At 41.4% G+C, this 26,267-nt stretch overlaps 1 protein-coding gene across 2 annotated transcripts in view; it reads left to right on the forward strand.

Moving 5' to 3' along the window:
* Positions 1–9,513: 9,513 nt before the first annotated feature.
* Positions 9,514–26,267, forward strand: part of LOC130124579 (integrin beta-1-like) — a 61,739-nt gene continuing 44,985 nt past the window's right edge. Inside the window, exon 1 of one of the 2 annotated variants that reach the window (XM_056293994.1) lies at positions 9,514–9,963. The gene's annotated coding sequence lies outside the window, so the exon portion shown is untranslated. The remainder of the gene's footprint in view (positions 9,964–26,267) is intronic. The other variant, XM_056293993.1, reaches the window with a different exon arrangement.

Here is a 26,267-nt window from a genome sequence, read left to right on the forward strand (position 1 = left end):
TTTTGGAAACCTCAGAATTGCATCTTTGCTCTTCACAGATGATGTGGTTTTGTTAGCTTCATCAGAACGCAACCTCCAGCGCGCACTGGGGCGATTTGCAGCTGAGTGTGAAATGGCCGGGATGAGAGTCAGCGCCTCAAAGTCTGAGGCCATGGTTCTCTACTGGAAAATGGTGGATTGCTCCCTCTGGGTTGGAGATGAGTTGTTGGGTCAAGTGAAGGAGTTTAGGGCATCTGGGTAGCGTAGCGGTCTATTCCGTTGCCTACCAACACAGGGCTCTCTGGTTTGAATCCCCGTGTTACCTCCGGCTTGGTCGGGTGTCCCTACAGACACAATTGGCCGTGTCTGCGGGTGGGAAGACAGATGTGGGTAAGAGTGGGGTAATTGGCTAATTACAATTGTGGAGCAAAATGGGGGGAAAAAAGCAAAGGAGTTTAAGTATCTCGGGGTCTTGTTCATGAGTGAGGGTAGGATGGAGCGGGAGAATGACAGGCGCATTGATGCAGCATCAGCAGTAATGTGGAAGTTGTACCGGACCGTTATGATGAAGAGGGAGCTCAGCCGGAAGTCAAAGCTCTCAATTTACCAATCAATCTTCGTTCCAACCCTCACCTATGGTCATGAGCTTTGAGTTGTGACCGAAAGGGTGAGATCACAGATACAAGGGCCTCAGTGGGGTGTCTGAGCTCAGCCTTAGAGATAGGGTGAGGAGCTTGGACATCCGGAGGGAGCGCGGAGTAGAGCCGCTGCTCCTTCATGTCGAAAGTAGACAGTTGAGGTGGTTCGGGCATCAGATTAGGATGCCTCCTGGGCGCCTTCCTTTGGAGGTTTACCGGGCATGTCCAACTGGGACAAGACCCCAGAGTAGACCCAGAACTCACTGGAGGGACTATATGTCCAATCTGGCCTGGGAACGCCTTGGGATCTCCCAGGAGGAGCTGGAGGGCATTGCTGGGGAGAGGGACATTTGGAGTGCCCTACTTAGCTTGCTGCCACCATGACCCAACGCCAGAGAAGCGGCTGATGGGTCATGGTGGTGGCTGATGAGACGAGATGAGATGAGATGTGATGTACTATGCAGAATATACGCCCATTTCACGCCGTGGCCATCTTGGATTTTTTAAAAACCAAGCGGTGGGAACTTAGCCACGCCCCCTTCTTACTTTATTGAAAACACTGCTAGAAGCAACATGTCGTACTGCTGTGTACCATCCTAAATTCAACTGACACATTAAGATGCCATATGGCTAAATGTTTACTCCTCCTGCTATTATTGCAACAGACATTATGTACATGTAGGCCTACTGTATGCATTGAGCTGCAGAGGTTGCATGTACATTTGACGTTACTGTATGCATTGAGCTGCAGAGGTTGCACCATGTACAGCCAGTTAAATAATATTGAGGTGACCAGTTTCACTGTGACTAAAACATTAGAAGGGAGACAGAAGTTTGACGTTGAAAAATATTTGCTCCTGTTTGTAGTCGCATTGGTGACTTAATAGCGGAAGAAGATGAAGAGGAACATGAAGAGGAACATGAGGGAGATAGGTGAGTTGTTACTGTCAGTACAATACAATTTTTCAAACATGTAGATTACTGCATTGTATAATATGTATATATATATTCACTAATCTTTCGATAGTGGATAGCTCTGTTCTGACACATCATCTTGATAACAGGAACATGTGTGGATTTATATTGCTTCCCACATGTATGACATATCCTCATGTGTCCAGTGAGGTTTGGGCGACTCTACCTGATCATGACTACGATGTGAAGCCCCTTTCTGTGGAAGATCAGCTTGACGCAGTAAAGAAACGCATCGCTTTCCTTGAGGACGAAAATAAAAAGCTGAAAAGTGAGCGTTTTGGTCTGGAACGCTTCCAGTGTGCGCCCAATCTGATCAGGTTTTACACTGGTTTTAAGGGTTACCACACCCTCAAAGCATTCTTCCTAGCTTTACAGCCTACTGCAGAGTCCATGGTGCGATGGACTCAAATGCAAAGGAACAGCCATAACCTAGAACACATTTCTGTGTCTGGCTTCCATGCAGAGCATTTATCGCTGATTGATCAGTTTTTCCTGTTCTTGTGCCGCGTGAGGTTGGGCTTTTTTGCTCTGGATTTATCTGTATGATTCAATGTGTCGCCGGCCACAGTCAGCAGGAACTGTACGACGTGGGCCAACTATTTGCTCTTTATGTTAGGGACCCTCCCAATATGGCCAAGTAGAGCAGCAGTAGACGAGCTAATGCCACCAGTATTCAGGGAATTCTACCCAAACACAAGACTGATACTAGACTGCACAGAGATCCGCATCGAGACAGCTAGTTCGAAGGTTTTGAACACCATGACATACTCCCATTATAAAAGTAACACTACACTGAAATCCCTAATTGGGATCACTCCCTCAGGGTCAGTTAGCCTGGTAAGTAATCTATACACAGGATGTATTTCTGATAAGGAGATAACTAAGAGGTCAGGTGTTCTGGACCTCTTAGAGTCAGGTGATGAGGTCATGGCCGATAAGGGCTTCCTTATCAAAGACCTGCTCGATGAAATAGATGTAAAACTTGTCATCCCTGCATTTTTAGGCCCAAGTGGACAGTTTAGCTGTGATGAGCTCACAGACACACAGAGTATTGCTGGCTTGAGAATACCCATCGAACGGTCAATAAGACGCATAAAGGAGTACCACATTTTTGATGGAGTCATACCCCTTTCACTAAGTGGAACAGTCAACTAACTGTGGACTGTGTGTGCTCTCCTAACAAATTTTCAGGGACCACTGTTTTAAACCTTTGTTAAATTCAGCTGACAAGAAAATAGTGCACACAAACCTTAGATAGATTGAAACATATTTAACTTCATTTCAGTACAGTCCCATTTTTTAGCCCACACCTTGAGATGAGCAATCACTATCTTAGTTTAGTAAACAATTGATGATTTGAGTTGGTAGCGAGTTCCAGTTTATTGCTATAACAGAATGACAGTTGACCGAACATATTTTAGTTTAAAATGAACCAACAGTTTTGTTAAAGTTAAAGGACAAAGAATGAAAATATTGTAGATGGGACAATCTAATGTATAAATATTGAATGTACAGTATAAAAGTGAAATGTATCTTATTGTTTATTTTATTGTGATTAAACAGCTTCTTTGAATACAGCCCTGTGTGTGTGTGTGTCTCTCCTCACTGGCACAGGAGAGGCAGAAAGTACTCGAAAAAGAAAAGATCCAGCTTAGTTTTCATATTGTGGTAAATGACGGTAGGTGTTCGAGGTTGGTAGTCCAAACCATGTTTGCTGCTGGCCCCGGCTGCATTGATTTCCGATTGAGTAAGAAGGGGGCGTGGCTAAGTTCCCACCACTTGGTTTTTTTTAAAATCCAAGATGGCCGCGGCGTGAAATGGCGTATACTCTGCCCTGCTTTAGTTGGCCATATTGTAGCATACTTTAATGTTTGGTTTTGATACCCATGTGGAGGTTTGACGTGGTCATTAACTGATTGTTATATTATGTTGCTGTTGTTGAATTCATGATTCACCTTATCCAGACAATATGGAACTACAAGACAATAAAGCCAGGCCACATTACATGAGTAAAAATAAATTTATTTTGAGTGTTTTCAATGAACAGATCACTCATAGATTGCATTGCTTTGTTAAGGCTCTTGTTTACATTTTTTACATGCTTACTAACGGAGCACATTTCTAACAAGATGGCGCCCCAGTCGCAACAACGTGGGTGACATACATTCACATTCCTTATATATCAGATGTGCTGACATAAAGCAAGTAGTTCTACATTCTTGCAGCTATACATGTTTCTTTGTGTCAAGTCACAGTCAGCCCTTTATTTGAGGCACGCACAGCGGCCCCACCCCCCACCCCATTCAAAAAAAAAAGTGAGCTCCCCAAAAAGCCATGGTATAGTTCGCACAATGCCATTCCAGTGATATTTTTAAAACCCATCTAAAGACCCTGATCTTTTCTGTAGCCTCTTAAGCGTCATCATGACGACATCCCTGACCACTCTGTGGCTTTTGTGGTTTGTGCAGTTCTGCTTGTGCTATGATGTTACCAAGATACTATGATTTTTCCACTTATATCCTCTTTTTTATGTCTGTGTTGTTGTTTTTGTATTATTATAGTAAATTTGGCCAAAGTTTGTCGTTTTTAAATGTGCTCTATAAATAAAACTGACTTGACTTGACTAAATTTGTTTCAGGTTAGCTTTGTGGTAAACCAAAGGACACTACTGCTCAGCTGAGCACACACACACACACACACACACACACACACACACACACACACACACACACACACACACGCACTCATATAGAGCACAGGTCGTTTCTCAGTCGTCATGCTTGCATTGTCGTGAAGCAGTAGTCGTAAAGGTACACGCATAGCGAATCGCAACTTGTTAATCAAAACTATTTAATAAGAAAAAAAAATATATTAAAATAGCCGGCTGGACTTAAATGAGTAGTCAGCTATTTGATGCGTATGGAAAACTCTGTTTACCACATAGCTATCCTGAGACAAATCTATCAAAAGGCAGTAGTATTATCCAGTAAAACTATTTTTTTAAAATCAACGTATACTGTGTTGTGTGGTTAGGGTTAAAGTGAGGTTTCCTGCTAAACGTGCACTATCCAACCTTCATCTACTCTGGGGGTTTCATTATCTGTGTTCTTTTAACATCATATTTTCAGCCCTTATTAGCAAACAAGTCCTTAAGAACATTACCTGCTGAACATAATGAGTGCATATAAATTGTGCTGTATGTGGCAGATATTCAGACTGATGCTCTATCCAGCCCATCTGATTGGCCGGGTATAGCCCCGCAGCGTTGTGACATAGCTTCATTGACAACAGGGCCACCAAGTCAGTGTAGCAACACGGAGAAGCAGAGCTGATGTGTTCTTGTTGCAGGTCATATGGCAAGGGTGAATTCATAAACCTACGGTGTGTCGTAATATTAGTTGGTTTTTGGAGAGCGCAGTACACATGCAGCTTAACACAACACTGCACACCTGCAGAAACGGGGTCAGCTCTATGTTCCCTCAGCCCTGTGGGTTAGCGTTGGGTTAAGGTTTTGGTTAGATAGAGGTTGTGGTTAAGGTAGGTTAGGTTAAGTGTAGTTAAGTTCAATGAAATAGGGATGAGGGAACATAAACACGCTCCTGTAGAAACACAACATCCTGGGTAAATATAGGAATAATGTAGTGGCTCAAAAAAAACAAAAAACTAACATTTAAGATTAAATGATGCCTCCAGCAGTCTAAAAACATGAATATCAGGCTCCTCCTTGGCTGTAGATATTAAAGGGAGTGGGGCTAGAGATTGTATGTAGGTGTAATGGCATGCACGATCTGATATCGCCGTGTTGGAGATGTTCCCATGACATCATAATTAAATGTTGCTCCAGGACCATCGTTGCAATGGACCAATCACGTTGTTGTGCTGTCATGCCTTTGTGACGCGGGGAAAAAGACCAGAAAAATACCAAAGCTAACCTAACATAAACTCAACCTAACCTTAACCTAACACTTACCTTACCCTAACCTTAACCGATAGCTAACCTTAAACTAACCTGATAGCTAACCCACAACAGTCTTTTTCCCCGAGTCTCAAAGGCACGACAGCACAACAATGTGATTGGTCAGTTGCAGTGATGGTCCTGGAGCAACACTAATTTTGATGTCATAGGAACAACACCAACACAGCAATATCAGATAGTACACCGTGCTTGCTCTGTAATGGACGAGTGACGTATCCTACCTTATCCTACTCTGCTTTGCGGCCAAAGTACGCTGAAAAGGATTAATTGTGTAGGCAAAATGGATAGCTGGAAAACATGCCCACTTAAAAAAAAAAACAAGAAAACACCTGTCATTTTGATCTGTGAAGGCCTTTTATGACATTTCTAGGTGTGCAAGTTACCAGAACACACAGTTCTTTATCACACCTGCCGGTGGATGACCAATCACTTTGCTTATTGTTGATATATTAGTGATAGTTCAGCCAACCAATCTTTTTGTATGGTATTTTAATGGTTTCTTTGAATAGATAAGATTAAAGTAAAACCAAATATGGAGTTACATAATTTCTTGTAGTCCACTCGAGCTGGGAGGCGATGAGTAATGCTTGATGAGCAACGGCCTCCCTTTGATTCACAGTTACTGCTGACTCGCTCTTAAATGAGACACTGCTTCTAGGGAGTTCCCATGTGGTTAGTCTCAGTATATGAATGTGTTAGCGCTGGGTGGTCCCCATGTGTAGGGTTCATGTGTGAAGCTTTATGAATATACTGTAGGTGTCTATATGAGATACTACCTAGATGAGATGCATCCAGTTATAACACCCCAATGCTGCATTTCTTGATGATTGCATTTCTCGGGCTGTTTTTAGTAGATGGTCTGACCCTAGACATAACCGCTAGATGACAGTATTATGTCCCAGACTAGAGGTCTAGTACAGTGGCAGGATAGCAGTGTGCATCAGCATGAATGTGTGGTGATGTAAACCAATATAATTCAGACGGTGACCTCATAGGCCTTTAAGCCGTTTGGGGAGACTAAGTATTCACAGCTGCTGTGGCTGTAGCTACAGTCACAACCTGCTTATAGAGGCTAAAATTGAGAAAACCGTTCATTAGCTCTGTTCCCTTAGATAATAATGAAAAAAATGGGTCGCTTTGTTAACAACATACATTTAATAATAACAGCATATGTTGTGTTAATATGTGTTTGAATGATCAAATATCGTCTAATAGAAGCAGCCTGTGCCAAGTCATTTTCCTTTGTCATTTTTGGCATCTTCACGTTGCTCTGGCATTTTCCAGCATTTGTTAATGTTTAGGCTCTTTTATCGAACCCAGTTTGGTATTCATTTCCCTGATTCTCATGTTTTTATCATCATCTTCATTTTTTCGTTAGCCTCGTAGCATCAGGACATTTTTCCTTTTATTGCTGTGACCTGTTCTCTACACCTAGGGACATCACACATGATGTGACTTATCTCAGACAACACCTGTCTGATTTTGATCAAACTCGGAGGAATGGTGCATCATGACATTACGCTCTGGCGTTTAAAAAATAACAATGATTGACCCAACATGGCGCCCCCTGCAGGCCACAACCTTTAAACAAGCACAACTTTATAACTCGCCAGCAACTGTTCCTCTGACCTATTTTTTGGTCCTTTACCCATTGAAAAATGAGGTGAACAGTGCTGAGTAGGGAGGTCTTACCCTGAATTTCCTCTAGCACGGGCTCACAGTTTCCCCCAGCACCACTGAGCCAGCTATGGCAGGGCCAGGCTGGCTTTTTTTTTTACATGAGTACATAAATCTTGATTAAATTGCAACTGCAAAAAGAGGCCTTATACAATAAAGAAGTGATGTGTTTACGTTTTTATTGTGTCAAATTAGGCTATTATTAAAATACAAAATTTCATTTGATTTATAAGTGTCAAAGAGAAAGTAATCGAAACAAATAAAAACAAGAAGCCCGTTCATTCATTTTCCTTCATTCATTCTCCAAACCACTTATCCTGCTCTCAGGGTTGCGGGGATGCTGGAGCCTATCCCAGCAGTCACTGGGCGGCAGGCGGGGAGACACCCTGGACAGGCCACCAGTCCATCACAGGGTCAACACACACACACACACACACACACACACACACACACACACACACACACACACACACACACACACACACACACACACACACACCTAGGGACAATTTAGTATGGCCGATTCACCTGACCTGCATATCTTTGGACTGTGGGAGAAAACCGGAGCACCTGGAGGAAACTCACGCAGACACGGGGCAAATATGCAAACTCCACACAGGGTGACCTGGGACGACCCCCAAGGTTGGACTACCCTGGGGCTCGCACCCAGGACCTTCTTGCAGCAAGGCAACTCCACTAACCGCTGCTGTGCCGCCCACAAGAAGTCCATATGTCATTAAAGCCTACGAAGTACTCTGAAATAAGTTCCTGTGCATGGAGGCCTGCCACCCTCAGTAAGCAGCATGTCTCAAACTGGCCTTTGAATTTTCTGCTGTCATTGCTCTTGTGAAGTGTTCATGGCAAAAAGTCAGTGAAGAAATTTAACCTTTACAGGTGAGACAGGTGGATTATGCGTGCGCGCGTGCATACATGCGTGCATGCGTGCGTGTGTGTGTGAGAGAGAGAGAGTCAGAGTTAGTGTGTGTATGTTTGGCCAACAAGTGTAATGCCAGTGCTCAAAGTGAGCCAGTACTCACTGGTACATAGCACCAGCACTTCTACATTTTACTCTTTGGTGTACCGTGACTTTTTCCTTCTGTCACTTCTCACATGCTGCCGGTACTCTTTTCAGCCCCCTCCATATCAGGTTCTCTGTCTTGGTGATTCATATTAGCCCTAAATAAACTTCATTACCCAGGGGGGCACTTGGGCATTACATACGCTCACCTGTTCCCGTTCTCGCCACGCTTTCCTCTGTCGGCGGTAGTCCAAGTAACGTTACATTAACCTTACAATAATAGCCTGAGGGACAACTGGACATAGAGCACGGTGATGCAGAGGGGCTTAGTTTGTGTGGCACTAAAAGTAGACAGAAGATAAAGTATCGGATTTCGCCGAAAATACAGGGAACTAAGGGCATCCCGGCCCGATGACTTCATTGAACCATATACTAAAGCTAGTGTAATAGTCAAATATGTCTGTGAATGTTCTCATTCATCCAGGTCATGGTTATCCAAAGGAGTTGAATCAAGTGCAACTGGACTTGGTATAGTCAAATATGTTTTACTCTAATAATTGAAATGGCTGTCACATTGATTAAATGGTTATGTTGTGAACATCAGCAGTATCTGCTATATTTTATTCACTGTAGAAATTCATAATGTAGTAATGATTTGCTGATACCGGCCTATACACACAACAACATGTGAAATAGGGGGGCATGCGACATGGTTGCGAAGTGGCAGGTTCGATTCCAGCCACCGGCGACCTTTGTTGCATGTCATAACTCTTTCTCTCCCTCATTTCCTGTCTACCTCTCCACTACCACTGCCTTAATAAAAACTGAAAAATACTATTTTATAAGAAAACACGTGAATAAGGGGAGTACTGGCACTTATTTTTCCCACTTCAAGCACTGTATAATGCCAACACGAGGGGGAAAAAACAGTTCAAGGTAACAGCACAAAATCCCTCTAGCACACCCTGTCACAACATTTAGCTTACTAGCTAACTACGTTATCTGTTAATAATAGCTAAGTATACTTGCTACCAGTATGACGTTAATATGCCTATCACATCACATCCTGCATGTAAAGGAGGTGGGAGCAAAGCGAACACCAATAGAAACACTTTCTCATCCAGTGGGAACATGAGGGAGTTAACCCTTTGTAGAGCCGATGGAAATTAATATACGCAGTTAAAATCAAATTAGTGTTGGACAGTTTCAAGTAATCAGAAAAGTGGTAGGGATCATACCATAAATTACGCTTGGGTGTGTGTGCGCGGGAGAGAGAGCGAGAGAGAGAGAGAGAGAGAGCGAGCGAGAGCTGAGATGTGTGGGCGGTCCTAGATAAGGGCCGTTGTCTGGTTGTGGCCATCCGGCTGAAGGGAACGCCGAGTTGCCCGTTGCGGCGGTGTGAAACGTGTTCGGGCGACTAGGATTCTTTGCCCCCCCAACTCGGATGTTGAAACCCGCGACAGTCGCGTACATCTAAGCCCTTTTCCGCTGTTTAAACAAGGTCACCGTCATTTGGGTCACTTTGATGGGAAAACGCATCGCCGTCTTGACAGTGGGGAGTAATCGGGAGTTAGCCTATTGAGAGGTTAAACCCAAAACCTGACCACCAAAGACTTCCATCATTGTTTCGTTGGAGGAGGACCGTAGTCGGCAAATGTTATTCTGAACCCACAAAAATAAGGTCTACTGGAGAGCATAAGGTACGTTTATTTTTAACCCCCCCCCCAAAGAAGAACAAACTAGGCTACCGTGTTTTGGGGGCACGCCAAGACCCGTGTAAACGACAAAGGAAAGGAATGTGTCTTGGGGGAAACTTTGGGTGTGGGTACAAACGGAACGGTTTTACCATCCGTCTCCGTGCTGGTTCAGGAAAACGTTATTTAACAATGTATTTGACAACAATTCGTCAAAGAAGATGTTGTTTATTTCCTGCTTGGGCTTTCCCCCAACACGTTTTCCTCCCCAAAACCCTCTTGTAAGGGCTTTGTAAAGAAAGTAGGCCTTCGAGCTACGTTTTATGTTATGACCGGAGAGGGCAGTATGGGTGGCTGCATGCCGAACCGTGTCGACGAGAGTGTGAGAAAATGGAAAAAAACCTCCTTTTTCCCCTCCCAAAACGATATTTTTTTACTTAATCCCAAAGACAAATCAACCAGACACATTCCCATTGAAATGACACGCTTTAAGTTGTGGTGTGAAGCAGAATTAAACTGGTCACACCTTAGTTGTGTTGACGTCTTTCAGACATCAATGTGTGCAGACATAACAGTCTTATTGAGCGAAATTAAAGATCTGTAGTTAAAACAAAGGAACTTGGGGCATTTGGTCCGCGTTGGTGTTTATGTAAGGATTCATGACATTCTAATAATGAAATCTTAAATAATGTCTCGAGTTTTGTTCAAAAGTTGTCTCTGGCCCCTCTGAAAGTAGGGACTAATGGATTTAGGGTGTAGTGAGGGAGATCTTGTTTCCTCTGTTTTCTTAAACAACAAAAAGATTTCCCTGTTTACTTTTTTTTAAAAACATTTTTAGATCTACTTCAATTGACACCTCAGGGTTTTCAGACCTTTTTCTAACACGGCAGACTCCATGCAGAGGTAATCGCTGTCTTCGAAACGCAACATCTGACAAATTACAGGGGCAATGTAAACTGATTGAGATTACAGTAAAACCCTGGACGCATTGACTCCGCTGTGCCCACAGCGGTGGTTCAGGATCGTCGACTTCGCAGACTGTAGGCAGGACAAGACTGGTCTTGATTGCCTCACTTCCTGTACGAACTCTAGCCTCAAGGGTTGGGTTTTTTTCAGGAGTAGGCTATAGCTTGTTGCTGGGAATGATTTGTTTCAACCGTGTGAAAGTAATTATTCATGTCCGTAATCCTAAACCATACTTGCCAAGTTCTTGCCACAGGGCCTAATTTAGTCCTAGGGGACCAAAATGACTAGGCATAATTACTAGCCACACTCATCATTAAAGACAACATTGTACTGAGACAGCAGCAACACGGTACTAATATGTTAAGTCATGTGTCTTTGTACAAATAGTTCAGAACGAACAAATGCATAGGCATTTGGGTTGAAACTTTACATTGGAGGGGAGTCTCATAGGTGGTTGTGGCAAGTCTGTTGCCATGAGGGGGTTAGGACAGAGGCACAAAGGCAAATATCATTAAAACTAGATATGTTTATTACTATTCAAACATACAGACAAGAGTCCCCATAGTTACCCACAGGTCCGGTGGGCCTGGAGATATTTCCCAGGCCTTCCCTGGTGCACCTTGCCCCACTTCCCCATGGTGATAGCCTGCCGGCAGCAGCCCCACCCAGCACGTCGTGCTATACCCGAGGAATCTCCCTGCCCATGCCCACAGCCCAGCACTCCCCCATGGTGTCAGTCTGCTTCGGCTCACCTTCATCCTCTCTTTCTGTCCGTGCCACCCTGGTCCCTCTGTCTCTTTCGTCTGTCTCCATCTTGTGTCTTTGCCTCCGCCCAGTGTGGTGGTGAGGTTCCAGCTGCCGTGCTGACCCAAGACAGTGAACCAGTGGCTCAGCAGGTAGGATAAAGGTGCCACAATCACACCATCACACCAGCCGCCTCAGGTGTGTCTTCCTTCTTGCTGGTGCTAACAAGCCCCACCCCTACTGCCACAGTGGTATTCACCACAGAATCCCACTGAGGCACTTCCCTTGGTTACAGTGTTGAGAAGCACTCGGCTATGCGAGGAGTGTCCAGCAAAGTATGAGTGGTCAGCTCCCAAAGCTGTTGTCAGCCTGCACTCGGACCCATGCTTTTACCAACCTGTATTCAAGAATGAGTCATGGATGACGGATGTTTTTTTTGGGGGGGGGGGGCTGGTCTTGTACAAATTGTATGGATCTTAGAAATACGTAGGCATTTGGCTTCGAAACTTTTAAATTTGACGGGAGACTCATTGGTAGTGTCCTCCACTGAGGCTCTTCCTTAGTTACAGTGTTTTTGTGTTTTAACTTAGAAGCACTCGGTTGTGCAAGAAGTGCTCAGTAACGTGTGAGTGGCCAGCTCTTAAAGTTGTCGTCAGCCTGTACTCGGCACCATGCTTTTACCACCAGTATTCAAGAATGAGTCATGCATGACAGATGTAGTTGCGGGGGGTAGGATAGGGCTGGGCTCCTGCCCTCCTTTAATTTGTAGCTGAACTGGTGTCCTCACAGCAATGGCTAGAAAGCGCAAGCAGATGTCTGCGGGATTGTATTCTTTAAATAAAGACCACAATAACGTAGAAATGAAACGTGTATATCACTCCATATAATATTCATAAAAGCTAAGAGAAGGCCTGACATACCGACAGGTCATCCACAGGGAAAAGCTCTGTGCCTCATGTAATGGTTTTGACTCGAACTCACTGCAATTGTCAGGCAGAAACCACCTATCTTTAAAAGCAAATATATTTCAGTTTTAGAGGCTTAAGTAATCATGACACGCAATTGATGCTGCAGACTGCATTGACTTTAAGCTCTAGTTGGCCTATAATGGGTATTGGCTGGGTATTGGTAAAGACCTCACAATATGATGCATGTCACGATACATTGGTCATACATATTGCGACACTGCAATACCCTACACAATTTACTGAAAGTTTAAAAATATAGCTGAAAATACAACTTGCTCTGTGTCACCTGGGTAGTCTTAATATTTGCATCACATTCTATTTTGAAAACGGCAGAAAATTGAGTCAAAACTACTTAATTCAACGTTTCCATTCCAATTTATTAGAACGGTATTTGCATTGCATGATGTCACTGAACACACTGAACTGAAATGTATATACCATGACATCATATGAAAATAGTGTGCATATTAAGTATTCTTATTGTGTCACCGAACACATTGAATTGAAATGTATATGCCATAACATTATATGAAAACAGTGTGCATATTAAGTATTATGTCATAGAACACACTGAACTCAACTGCAGTGTAGATGCCATAACATCATAAAACAAAGTGATATTAAGTATTCTTATTGTGTCACTGAACACATCGAACTGAAATCTGTTTACAACATGATTTTTTTTTTTTTGATATATCTACGAGGGGTGTTGTGGGAAAAAATGTTTTGTCTTTGCAAGGTCTCTGGTGAGAATCGAAATAACAGACAAATGAGGCAGAGTTGTCTTTCTGAATTTAATTCTTGCAAGAAGGAGCAGCGTCGTAACAGAGTGCTATGCAGTCTGTCAGAGAAGCTCAAAGAGGGATAGTCCCGCAGCCATGTTTATACACAGAAAACATGAAAGGGAGGAAGGGAAACTGAATGTTTCGTGGTTACACTTTAGGTAGAAAGCCAGTCCAGACAAGTTCTTCATTTGCATTTAGGTATAGGTAGTGGCCCAAAGTGTTTTCTAATAACAGAAGTTTAACAAAAGTGCAAGTACTGGACAGATAGTCTCTAATAGCAGAAGTTCAACAAAAGTGCAAGTCTAAATTTTGCCATTACAGGGGCTGGAAAATCAATCGTGAAAAAAATATTGCAATACCGAGCTGTTTTTTTTTTCTTTTTTTTTCACAGCCCTAGCCTATAAAGGGATTGAAAAATCACCAAAGTTGCAGTTATATAGTTTTCTGCGACAGCAGCAACGTATGGTATGTCACTGATCTATGTTAGGATGCAATACATTATTCCATCTCCCAGAGGAGCACTGGAGATTGAGATGTCCCCTTTCCGCTAATGATGGACAGTTTCTCACAAGGCAAAAAACAGGCATCAGTAACGATTTAACAAAAATAAGAATCGGTATATTTTATTGGCTAGGTACATTATGGGTAAGTTGAAATTGTTTGGATGCATAGTTTTCACCTTAGATGGCCTTTTTAGTGAATTGGGCCGTGTTTAAGATCAACGTTAAAACATGGGCCTAAATGAATTTGAAAATAATAAAGCATAATTCAGAATGTCTTTGTTGAGCTCCATTATGCCCTTCTCTTTAAGTAAGAGCATCTCTGCTGCTTCTGGACTGGTTTCTCGTCTCACAGCACTTCTTTCTCACCTGATCACTCTGGCATCACAGGCATGTCTGGGGGCCATGGGTCTGTTCCCATCCCTCCTTACTACTGGTTGCCATTTAGTTTTGATGGAATAGGATTAGAAGTTATTGTTTATAAGAGTGGTAGCCAAACACTTCTGAAAAATATTTAAGGGAAGCCCAAAGCTAATTTATATTCATCTATTCAAGACAATAGACAAAAGACACTGGGCCTTGGAGTTGCACTTTGACACGTGTATATCTATCAGATCTGTAATTACTCTATTTCTTTAGTGATTTGTTAACTTTTACTATTATTAGATGCATAGATAACTCTTACGGATGGCAATTCAACAATTGCTTGATGTAAGAACTTGGATAACATTAAAATAAAAATGAACTGAATACAGTATCACACCAAAACCTCAGGTGTCGAGAAAGCGGGATAAAGCATCTATTTTAATGTTTTTGCATTGTGTTTTCTTTTAGTAGGCTTTGTTTTGAGGGTTCATTTTCCTGATCCATCTGAAGCCTGTTAAGGAAAAGAGAGGCAATTTGTAAATCACCAGACTTGGTGTGTTTAATAATGGAAACAGGTGTGGTGTTGCTGCAGAGTTGTTAATGCTAAGGTCATGGCAAATTCCCCATGTCACCGGGGGTCTTGTCCTTCTGTGACTTTCCCTGAATATTTAAGATTTAAAGATAATTGTTTTTAGAACTCGAAAGATCTACCTTGAAAAGTAAATACTGGCCATTTTTGCAAAAAGATAGTACTGTTATCTATCAATAACTGGCCAATTAAACGTTGGCACCCAGACGTATCTGTCCTTGAGCACACTACTGAGAATTTGAATGGCTTCGACTAAAGAGTAATCACATGAGCGCCATCCACAACAACTATTAAAGCTCATGTCACACATATGATTACTCATGTATGGTGGTATGATGAGTGTGATGACCACCTTAGTGATTGAATGTATAGTGTGGAATTTTTATAGTATAACTCACCTACCTTTTATACAATAGCCCAAAAATTGGTATGTTGGCGTCCAGGTGGCATGGCGGTCTGTTCCATTGCCTACCAACACGCCGATCACCCTGTGTTACCTCTGGCTTGGTCAGGTGTCCCTACAGACACAATTGGCCGTGTCTGCAGGTGGGAAGCCGGATGTGGGTATGTGTCCTGGTTGCTGCACTAGCGCCACATCTGGTCAGTCGGGGCACCTGTTCGGGGGGGGGTGGACTGGGGGGAATAGCGTGATCCTCCCACACGTGTGGCAGTCTGTAGCCCTCCCCGGATCGGCAGAGGGGGTGGAGCAGTGACCAGGACAGCTTGGAAGAGTGGGGTAATTGGGCAAGTACAATTATGGAGAAAAAAGGAGGAAGAATCAAAAGAAAAGACAAAAAAATTGGCACATTTGCATGCAAGTTAAAAATTTGATTTTAATCAGATGAAGGCAATAATTTTATTACAACTGCCATGTAAACACATTATTCAAACCATCTTAATCTGATTAATGTCTAAATCGACATAAGCATGATGTGATTGACAGGTCTACATTTTTTTTGTCAATCAGATTACTTTTTGTACACGCCTTAGTTGGAGGTTTTTTGTTTTGTTTTGGAGAATTGATTGTGCACATGCAGCAATTTGATTATTTGCCTTAATCAGATTGACTGCATGTAAATATTGTCAGTGATGATGAAAATAGTAGTGTTGGGGGTAGCATGGGGGACTGATGTAGGCTAAAGATAAACCTTTTCCATACAGTGTCAGGTGTCCTGGTGCAACAGGAATAAAACAAAGGACAAATGAGCGAAGTGTTGCCAGTTTTTGTGCTGACTGTAGGATTAAGTAAGAGGAGAAGAGAGATGGCTGTTTGCATAAAACTGATTCCAAGATTTCCACATGGTGAATGCACAACAAATGAGGATGAGATGTCTTTTTTTTTCATTTATAAATAAGTTTGTGAGCAGTAAACATCTGCCTGCTTAGTTCTTTTTACATCTTATCAACTTCCCTTTTATGCACGTGAAACTTAAAAAGCTATTACTTTTACATGTATTTTTATGTATATAAAATTTTTTGAAATTAATACGGACATTGATTTGCTTGTGTGGGTTTTGGTTTCCAAAATTAAGCTTTAACAGAATAAAGTTTTATAGATTTTGCATATGAAATTAAATGTTGAGTCAAGTTCCAAGATGGGCTCCAGTGCTCCACTCTGGCGCTGTAAAAAAGCTGACATACAAATAAAAAAGGTCTACATTAAACAAAAATGACACAGCTGTCACCGTTTCAAAGGGAGTTAATCTACTTTGTGACACAATAGTCAAACAAATGCACTCGCAAGCATGTGCACACACACACCAGTGTTGTAGTTGAGTCACTAAACCTCGAGGTCGAGTCTCGAGTCCCCAATGTTCGAGTCCGAGTCATCAGTGCTCAAGTCCAAGTCGAGTCATGAGTCCTGAAAATCGAGTCCGAGTCTTGGACTCAAATACTACAACACTGGCTATAAGTAACATTGTTAACACTGTGCTACATTACAGAGAAATACAGAACTGTAATAATGAGCTTTTAAGATATAAATTTTACAAGTGATGCACGAAGTGAGCTGACTGTTGACGACACTGGCAAAAGCGCTAATGATTGTGAATGTGTTGGGACAACCAGCAAGGAGACTGAACTTGTTAGTTGTTGATTTATTTCAACACAGTATAACATCACACAACTTATGAACTTGTAACATCAACACAATAAATTTATAAAACAAATGATAACTAAAACAGCCTTTAAAAAAAAAAGGGGGAACTGGCAGTATGATTTGTCTGTCCCTGACTGACTGAGTTTCGCCACTTCCTGTGTCCGTCATTTCAAATTAAAAGCTCCCATATGTTTCATTCGGGGTTTTTTTTCCTGTTTTTTAAGTGTTTTGGATCAATAAAAACTTGGTTTTGAGACTCTTCTCATTGACTAACGTTTGATCAACTGGGGGCAGTCAGGGTCCAAAATTAACTTTTTGGCTTACCTGCCAAGGTGGCTGGCAGATGAAAAAATTTACTGGCCAAACTTTTTTTTTTTAACCAGCCAAAAAAATAAATAACTTGCATTTTACTATTGCAATTAGCTATTATTACTATTTGGCATGTCATCTTGGTCTCATGTTATTCTCAATCAATTATTATAGTAGTGTGCAGTAGTAGTAACACTAACTTTGCATAAATATTAATTCAACACTAAAGTATAACACATTTGAATTAACAAATTCAGTGGTATTTGCCTTTAAGTATAAGAAGGCTCATTTATTAAGGAGTTTGAGAATATAACAATTATAGAGGAATTAACAATAACAAGTAAAAATAAGTAACGGTAATAAATTCAGAGTCCATCCATTCATCCATCCATTATCCAAACAGCTTATCCTGCTCTCAGGGTCACGGGGATGCTGGAGCCTATCCCAGCAGTCATATGACGAATTCAGAGTCATAATTCATATTAATGTTTATTCTGTAGTAGCATGTCCAGCCTTCTTCAGACTGTTCACTGTCAAAGCGATTTTCCTACTTTTTGTCTCCCGCTCGATGACAGTGTTGGTGGATGAGACAAGGAGGGAGTGCTTGCATTGGCTGTTGTAGCAGTGGTCTCTTTCGCTTGAAGTTGGCCCGTTTTCTTTTTCTTTCCTGGGGGCTCCACTACCGCAATAATTCTCCACATAGCTGGGTTTGTTTCAACTGCCCGGATGACAACAAGTACCTCAAATACTGTTACAAAAAAATCAGGTGGCTGGATGTGACGTTATTAAATGCTATACACGCCACACACAGCACGGCAGATCTAGCAGATTGAAGTGAGGGCAAACCAGCAGCTTTCTCCAATGCGTGAATGAAATTCATTTTTTTCTACTGGCCAGGGTGGCGGGTGGTGTCCATAATTTACTCGCCAAAGGCTAAATTTTACCCGCATTTGGTAACTGGCAAGTGTTTATTTTGGAATCTGGGGGCAGCGCTACTGAAATTCATTGACTCCGTTACTAAAGTGCTATTAAACTGCCAATAATCAAAGTGAAACATTTTGATTTCTTGTTTTCATGATGAAAATATTTCATCAGGTGTATTTGAGTTATAGATGAAACGTTTTCATACTGCCACAATCAAACTAACCAGTTAGTTAGTAGTACAGATAGTTTTTAGCGATATAAGTGTTGAGGATTAGGTCTTGTTATAGGTCTTGTTAGGATTGATAATATTAGTATTAATACTTTAAATGGTAATCTGTCGTGGTTGCAGCCCCTGTATTTATGGTCTTGCATTACAGCCATAGGCGGCCACTGTCAAATGAGGTGTGATTTCCAGACTACCCGTGTAAGAAGCAACCAATGTGAAACAGTCCATGTCAGGGTTTACATAAATAAAACGGCTTGCTGAACCAGCTTGAGGGTACACAGTGTTACACTTTGTGTGCCAGCGGTATTTACTCAATAACTTAAACAGCATTCAGAAGGAATTTATCAGCAAAGCCTTGCTTCACATTAATACTCTCACAGACATTCACACTGTCTAGTGCCTTGACCAACATGACCTCCTTCATAAACAAACACTCATGAAATGGGGGGGGGGTACAAAACAAAATGGGTTCATTCTATTGAAAGTTAGACAACTCAAAGGGGCATAGTTTAATGTTTCAGTTATTTAATTTTCATTTTTTGACACTAGACACTATCATTTTAAATTCAAATGACTGACTCAGCTGGCAATGGTACCCAAGTCTTTTTTTGTTGTTGTACTGTGGTAATGCTACTGTACAATATCTCAGAGGTACAGCATATAGTAATGGGCGTAAACCAGAGCTTTGTTAATGATTACTAAACTTGGGCTTTGTTAATGATTACTGAAAATCTACTAATATTCTTAGCTACACCTTGAGCAAATATATGATTAGCCTTTCCAAAGAATTGTGGGTTGCAGTAACAGGTTGAGGAGGGGTTAAGGAGACACTGATGCCCTGCAGAGTGCTGTAGAGTAGACACATTGACTATCAATGTACAATTTCATTTGGCAGCCGCTTTTATCCCAAGTGACGTACATCTGAGAGGTAGTTGGCTTTGTATAGCATTAGGAGTCCAAGCCACGGACTCTTACTGGAGACTCATCCCAACCAGGGTTTGGACCCCGATCTCCGGTGGGAAAGCCGGCGTTGTTACCTACTGAGCTGTCCAGCTGCTTATCAGTTACTACTGAAGCTCCTGAAAGTATTGAGCATACATCAAGACGCTCGCGAAAGTGTTTCACTCCAACCTTCCCCATGTAGAAGGGAACTAGCCCAGAGACTAGAACTTTATCTTTTCTCATATAATGTTACCTGTTTGGTAATTCTGTGCCTACCTATGCTGTTGGCATAACAGTTCAACAAAAATATTAATATTTTATTACTGTATTTGACCCATTATCAATATTTGAAAAATGTTGGTGAATTTAAACTATTTCCCATGCTGCTGTTAACCCCACTATGACCTAGGCCAATACTCAAGATTCAAGAGTTTTATTTGTCAAATACACACAAGTACAAGTCCTGAGTGCAGTGAAATGAAAATACTCATTGGGTATAGGGGTCAGGGTCCAGGAGGGTCCAGGTCTGTGGGAGCCAGCGAATTAGTCTTCTCTCTACACCATCGAACAAAGGATATCTCTTTTCCCAAACTGCATTATGGGTTTTTCAAGTTAATTATAGTCAATCAGACATGTCTGTAGTGTCAATGCACAGAGGAAGTTTTTGACAAAGGTCACTGTGCAAATGTCTATTTAGACTAAGTTCTCTTATGTTCATCGCCTGTTTGGGTGTCACTAAAAGCAGCATACCTGGAGAAAACCCTGAAAAACTTTTTTTTTTTGATTGCCAAGATTAATGGTCATCTAGCATTTAAACTGACTCATTGTCACAATACCAAACTTTGACTATGATAACAATACTATAACAGGAATAACTTAATTATAGAATGATGGTATGGCATAAATATGCAAAATGTAGTCATATATTAGATGAGTTATTACAGTAGTTTATCTATATGAATAAATTATTTTCACCTGTCGGGTAATTATGATATTTCTTTTGAACTAAGGGAATAAACCATAGGATGTTTCTTGTTGGCCATATTTTGTTCATACATAACTTCACTTAATGCAAAGGACCCCATTTTTTGTAGTTCTGTTCCGAAGATCTTCATTTGAGAAACATTTTGCTCATTGAAGAAAACAAACTTTTGATCAAAGTAGTCATTGTTTTTCATTATAATTACTGTGCCGACAAAAAAATGATAGTGTATGACATTTCTTTGGGGGCTCCCCAGAACCACCTAAAAGTTCTCCAAAGGTTCGTGCCCCTTTTCAGAAACCCACAGTTTAGCAAGCATTGTCAATGGCTTAGTCATGTAATGTAATTAAGGAATGGGACTACTTGTTGTGCCTTGGATTTATTTATTTATTTATTTTTGGAACCTCTGACTCCTACAAACTACTTTGCTAAAAGGGCTGCAATGATTAAGAGAAAGAGATTGAAACTGTGGTCTGTTTACTATAAGCACAATCACATTATATTTTTTGATGATCTGTGCAACTAAAAATATAAAAACACATTCAAAAGAATTTTGAATGGCTGTTAGTCCACTCTGATTACTTGTCATTTCGTGTATTTTCCAATTGTACTTCTGTCTCCAGGCACAACTTTCATTGCTTGAATGATGCATAGAAACCAGGTTACTTAACTATGCATCTCCTTTACCACTGGAAAGTGACATAACATTCACTCTGAAGCAAAGCTTGTAGGTTAAGATGTCACACCAGAGTGAATTCTTTGCAAGGCCACTAGATATATGACCAATGCTCGGTGAATTTACTTGACAAAGTGCCGCTGGTTTCCAAGGCATGCTCTTCACAATGGATTGAATCAAGTGCCCCCTGACCCAACTGAAGCCTGTGGCAGGTGATAGACCAAGACTAGAAATACTTTAGCTTTGAGTTACAGTCAGTCCTCCCCCAGCAGCTGTTGATAAACCATTTGTCTAGGGCTGTAAATGATCCCTGCTGCCAAAGCTGAAAGCTTTGCTATGGAATTGATTTCAAGCAAAGAGGTATTGTCAGGTCCAAAATACTGACCAGGTGCTGGTAACGAAGCAAGTCATGTGAGATATAAACATGACCATGAAGTACAGTGCCTTGCAGAGGTATTCAACCCCCTTGACAGTCATCACTAATTTCTGGATTATAAAAGATACTCATGTCTTTCCCTGAATAATAATATTTTTGTGACGCATAAGCTCTAACAGCATGTTCCCAAAGCCAAAATAAGTTATGTTTTGCTGACTTTTTTAATTAAATTAAAAACTAAAATATAGTGCTTGCACAAGTATTCAACCCCCAGATATCAATACTTTATAGAGTACCTTTTTGCTGCAATAACAGCCATGATTCTCTTGGGGTAAGTATGTAGAAGCTTTGCACATTCTTCCGGAGTAATTTTGACCCATTCTTCTTGGCAGAATTTGCACAGGTCTTGCAGGTTGTTGGGATGGCACCTCTGGACTGTGATTTTCGGTCTGTGCCACAGATTTTTAATGGGGTTGATGCCCAGACTTTGACTTGGCCACTCCAAAACATTCATCTTTTTGTTGCTGAGCCATGCCATTGTTGCTTTAGCCTTGTGCTTAAGATCATTGTTCTGCTGGAAGGTGAACTTTCTCCCAAGCTTCAGTTTTATGGCAGACTGCAATAGGTTTTCTCCCAATATATCGCCGTATTTAGCTCCATCCATTCTTCCCTCAATTTGAACAAGATTCCCAGTGCCTACAGATGAAAAGCAACCCATAGCGTTATGCTGCCGCTGCCATGTTTTGCTGTAGAGAAGGTGTTAAGGGGCATGAGCAGTGTTGGATTTGCACCACACATAATGCTTAGAGTTTTGGCCAAAAAGCTCATCTTTTGTCTCATCTGACCACAAAACCTTTACCCACGGTCTAACTGGGTCTTGCTCATGCTTGGTAGCAAACTCCAAGTGTGCTTTTATATGCATAGTCTTGAGCAACGGCTTCTTTCTTGCTACCCTTCCAAACAGGCCAGATTTACGGAGAGCCTGTGATATGGTTGACTCCCGCACATTTACTCCAGTTTCAGTTTCAGCCACTGACCTCCGGAGCTCTTTCAAAGTGATTGCAGGGTCATCTGTGGCTTTCCTCACCAGCCCATGTCTTGCTCAGACACTTATCTTTGAGGGACGGCCTGTCCTACAAAGTGTCTGGGCGATGTGATACCGCTTCCGCTTTCTGACAATGGATCCAACAGTGTTCCGTGGGACACCCAAACACTTGCATATTGTTTTGTATCTCTTTCCTGCCTTCTGCATTTTAATCACTTTGTCTCTTACTTCGCTATTATGCTCCTTTGTCTTTATTTTCTGATGGAGTTCATGCCCGGCTAATGAACTTTACACAGAGTGAGTTTTATACCCATAAATGAGACCGTTACTTTAATATCTTACATGTGCACACTATTTATGTCCAATTGTGTTTATTTGAGTTTTTTTTAGCAGTAATTTGTCATTTGTGTAAACTTGTAGCTTTCAGAGCACAAGGGGTTGAATACTTATGCAAGCACCATATTTTAGCTTTTCATTTATTAATAAAATGTCAGCAAAACAGAACTTATTTTTTCTTTGGTAACATGCTGTTAGAGCTTATGGGTTCACAAAAATAATATTGTTTAGGAACAGATGTGTGAGTATCCTTTATAATCCAGAAATTAGTGATGACTGTCAAGGGGGTTGAATACTTCTGCAGGGCACTGTAGCAGAAAGAAGGAAGGATGCTGTTTTCGGGATCTGTCATAAGGGTGGTCAACAACAATTTTGACATTGTGAAACACACAATATGTAACTATACTGTATGCGTATACAAAAAACAGATTAGGTCAAAACTTTACAAAACAATCCATATGGTGTCTTGATTCATTTTTGAAATTTGTATTAACTTGCATCTCTCACATGCAAGAAAACATTTGGTCACGTTGAACTATCTTTTCAGTTACCTTTTCATAGTCGGCATTTCTTTAAGAAAAAAATCAAAACTCCTTATTGGGGTTGAATAAGCAAACGTGCTCTGTTTCACATTCAGATGTGAGTGTTACCTTGTTAAAACCGTCATCTTCCTTTAGTCATTGTATTTGTATTAAAGAAACAGGACTGGTTTTGGCCGTTGCTAATTTTAAGAAGGGTCCGTTGGACCAGCCCTGTGTAATGCAGTAATGGTAGTAGTGTAAATGAAATATTGTTGTGCAGACACTGGAGGCTGCAAACAGTGTTTTGGCTTTCTCTCCGTCTCTTGCTGTTGTGTGCCCTGACCATACAAAGCCATGACTCCGAAACGAGTATGCTTCAAGTTTGCAGTATTATAAATATTCGGTTCAGTAGTGTGTCATCTTGAGTACCTCATGACCTATAGTTTCTGCCTGACAGCAACAGCCTGGAATGAGGGGGAGGGAAACAGCTAGACTGTCACTGGGAGAGAGAGGAAAACCTCTCTCGCATATGCAGCTAAATCTGTTGATGGCAATTTTCTGCATTGTGTTTGAGTCATGTGTGAACGCGAGCCTGAGTCAATATTCCAGGAAGGTTTTAACAGCAATGGAAAAACTCTACACAAAAGCTAGGACTGCTGCTTTTCTGTCATTTCTTCCTGCCTGTCGAGTGAGCCATCCCAAATGTTATTGCAAAGGTGCTGGTTAAGATTAGGTTTTGGGTTGTCTTTGCTATACATATGCACTTTGTTAGGACATTTCGACAAGGTAGGAAAAACGAACACCAGGTAAAGAATACAAAGGGCCAGTCTTATTGAAGACACTTAAACAGGAGCGGGCAAATCAATCACAAAAAATGCATCCACATCTTGCTCATGGCAGCTGTATGTCTTAAGTTTTTGTAAACTGGCAAAAGTGAGAACATAATTAAAAATGTCTGGAAATTGGACCAATCCTAAAAAGAGTTTCTTCCAGTGTGTGCTGTGGATGAAATCAATAGTCAGCTGTGCGATACAATTAGAAATGCCGTAGTTTATGATAAAATAAGAAACATCCTACTTGAGCGGGATATAATGAGACAGCAGGCACTGACATGTATGAACAAAAGCTATCTGGAAATCTTAATGATAGATGTGTGTGTGAATGCGGTAAACCACCAGTCGTGCTGGAAGAGTCACTCTGACAATGTTTTGGAATGTATGTTTGAAAGATAGAGAAACAGTTGGTCAGAGGGGTGAAGACAGAGGGTTGTCAGAGGTGAGCAGAGATAGCCGAAGGTAAAGGGACACAGTCACAGATAAGGCATTTTGTAAGAGGTAAAGAGACAGTCAAAAGTAGAGAGAGGAAGTTACAGGGAGAATGAGACAGTCACAGGTAGACAGTAACAAAGAGCCAGTTTCTCACTGAAAGAGACGGGGATGAAGGAGAGACTTGGATCAGAGGTAGAGAAAGACAGTTAAGGGTAGAAAGACGGCGGTAGAGACAGGAACAGTAAGTTGCTATTGAGTTGGGCAAACTGAGAGAGAAGTGTGCAGGAATTTGCACGAGTCTGTCTGTTCTGTAAAGAGACTGCCAAGAGGTGTTTTAAACAAATCCCTTGTTTACAAAGTTATTTGTCAGATGCAAGTTCTGTGATCATCTGCATCGAGTCATCCTTTGTGACCTTGAGGGGATTCATTTTGCTGCAAACTCACCGTCCATTTCCTGCAATTGATTCAGAGCTTTTTTTGTTTGAATGGATATTCCCCCTCCATCACCCTTGGCGGCTGGCCAGGTTGTGTCATTGTTTCCAATCATCTGATTTTTTTCTCTCCCTAGTGCTTCATGGGCTAGGCAGCTACAGCTGTAAACTACATAATGTAGGTCAGAACCAGAAAACTCCCAAGACCAACTATTGGTATAAAAGGTATTATCAAGGAGTCCCTTGAATTGTGACTCGTTAACTGAGGTGCTTGTTTTGGCATCTTTTATGGTCAGATCTGCCACATGTCCAGTCAGCATATAGGTATGTAATCTTGTCTTGTATTTTGAGTAAAATCTTTTTCTTAAAACACACACAAAAGATGAGAAAATCTGAAGTTTAGTGTGTCAAGATTGAATTATATAAGTGGCATTATTTTTAACAATGAGCTTTCTTATTGTGGAGTACATGTTAACTGCAGATCAGAGCCAACTCGAGTGTCTTACAAAAATGTTCTTTTCAGCACTTATCGGCTGAAAAGCCCTCATTACAGAAGTAGCATAGGCCTTTATGTTAATCATGTCTGTTGAAACCGTGACGTCTTTCCCTCAAACGGGCATTTCAGTGCTTTCTCCGTTCATTCCATCCTGATTGCTGTCTGGTCCTTCTGGTCTATTTCACTGCTGGGGAAAAAAAGTGAATTTGAATGGAATGAAAAGAAATCATTTGTTGAGCTTCAATGAGAAACTCAAACGTATACTTCTTTTGAGAGGCTGCTACCATCTAAAGGTGAAAAATCATTTAATTATAATATATAATAATAATAATAATAATAATAATAATTGGGAATGGGACTGGGTGAGCAGGCGAGCAGCAAAGTTCTGGGTTTACTGCAGTTTGTTTAGGACTTTGGATGATGAGCCTTAGAAAATGCTGTTGCAGTAAACAATTCTGGATGTGATGAAGGCATGGATCAAAGTTTCGGCAGCAGAGAAGGAGAGCGATGGACAGAGACGAGCTGTTTTTTGGGTGGGAAAAGGCTGTTGTGATTTGATTGATGTGGTGTTCAAAGGAGCGGTTGCTGTTGAAAATTATTCTGAGGTTGTGGATATGTGGGGAGGGAGATGGAGTGGAGTTATTGATGTTAAGGCAGAAGTTGTGAGTGGTTTTGGTAAGGGATTTGGGACCGATGATGATCATGTCAGATTTATCACAATTTAGTTTGAGGAAGTTGGCTTGCATCCATGATTTAATTTCA

The sequence above is a fragment of the Lampris incognitus genome, chromosome 14 (genome assembly GCF_029633865.1).
Source record: "Lampris incognitus isolate fLamInc1 chromosome 14, fLamInc1.hap2, whole genome shotgun sequence".
In the NCBI taxonomy this organism is placed as follows: domain Eukaryota; kingdom Metazoa; phylum Chordata; class Actinopteri; order Lampriformes; family Lampridae; genus Lampris; species Lampris incognitus.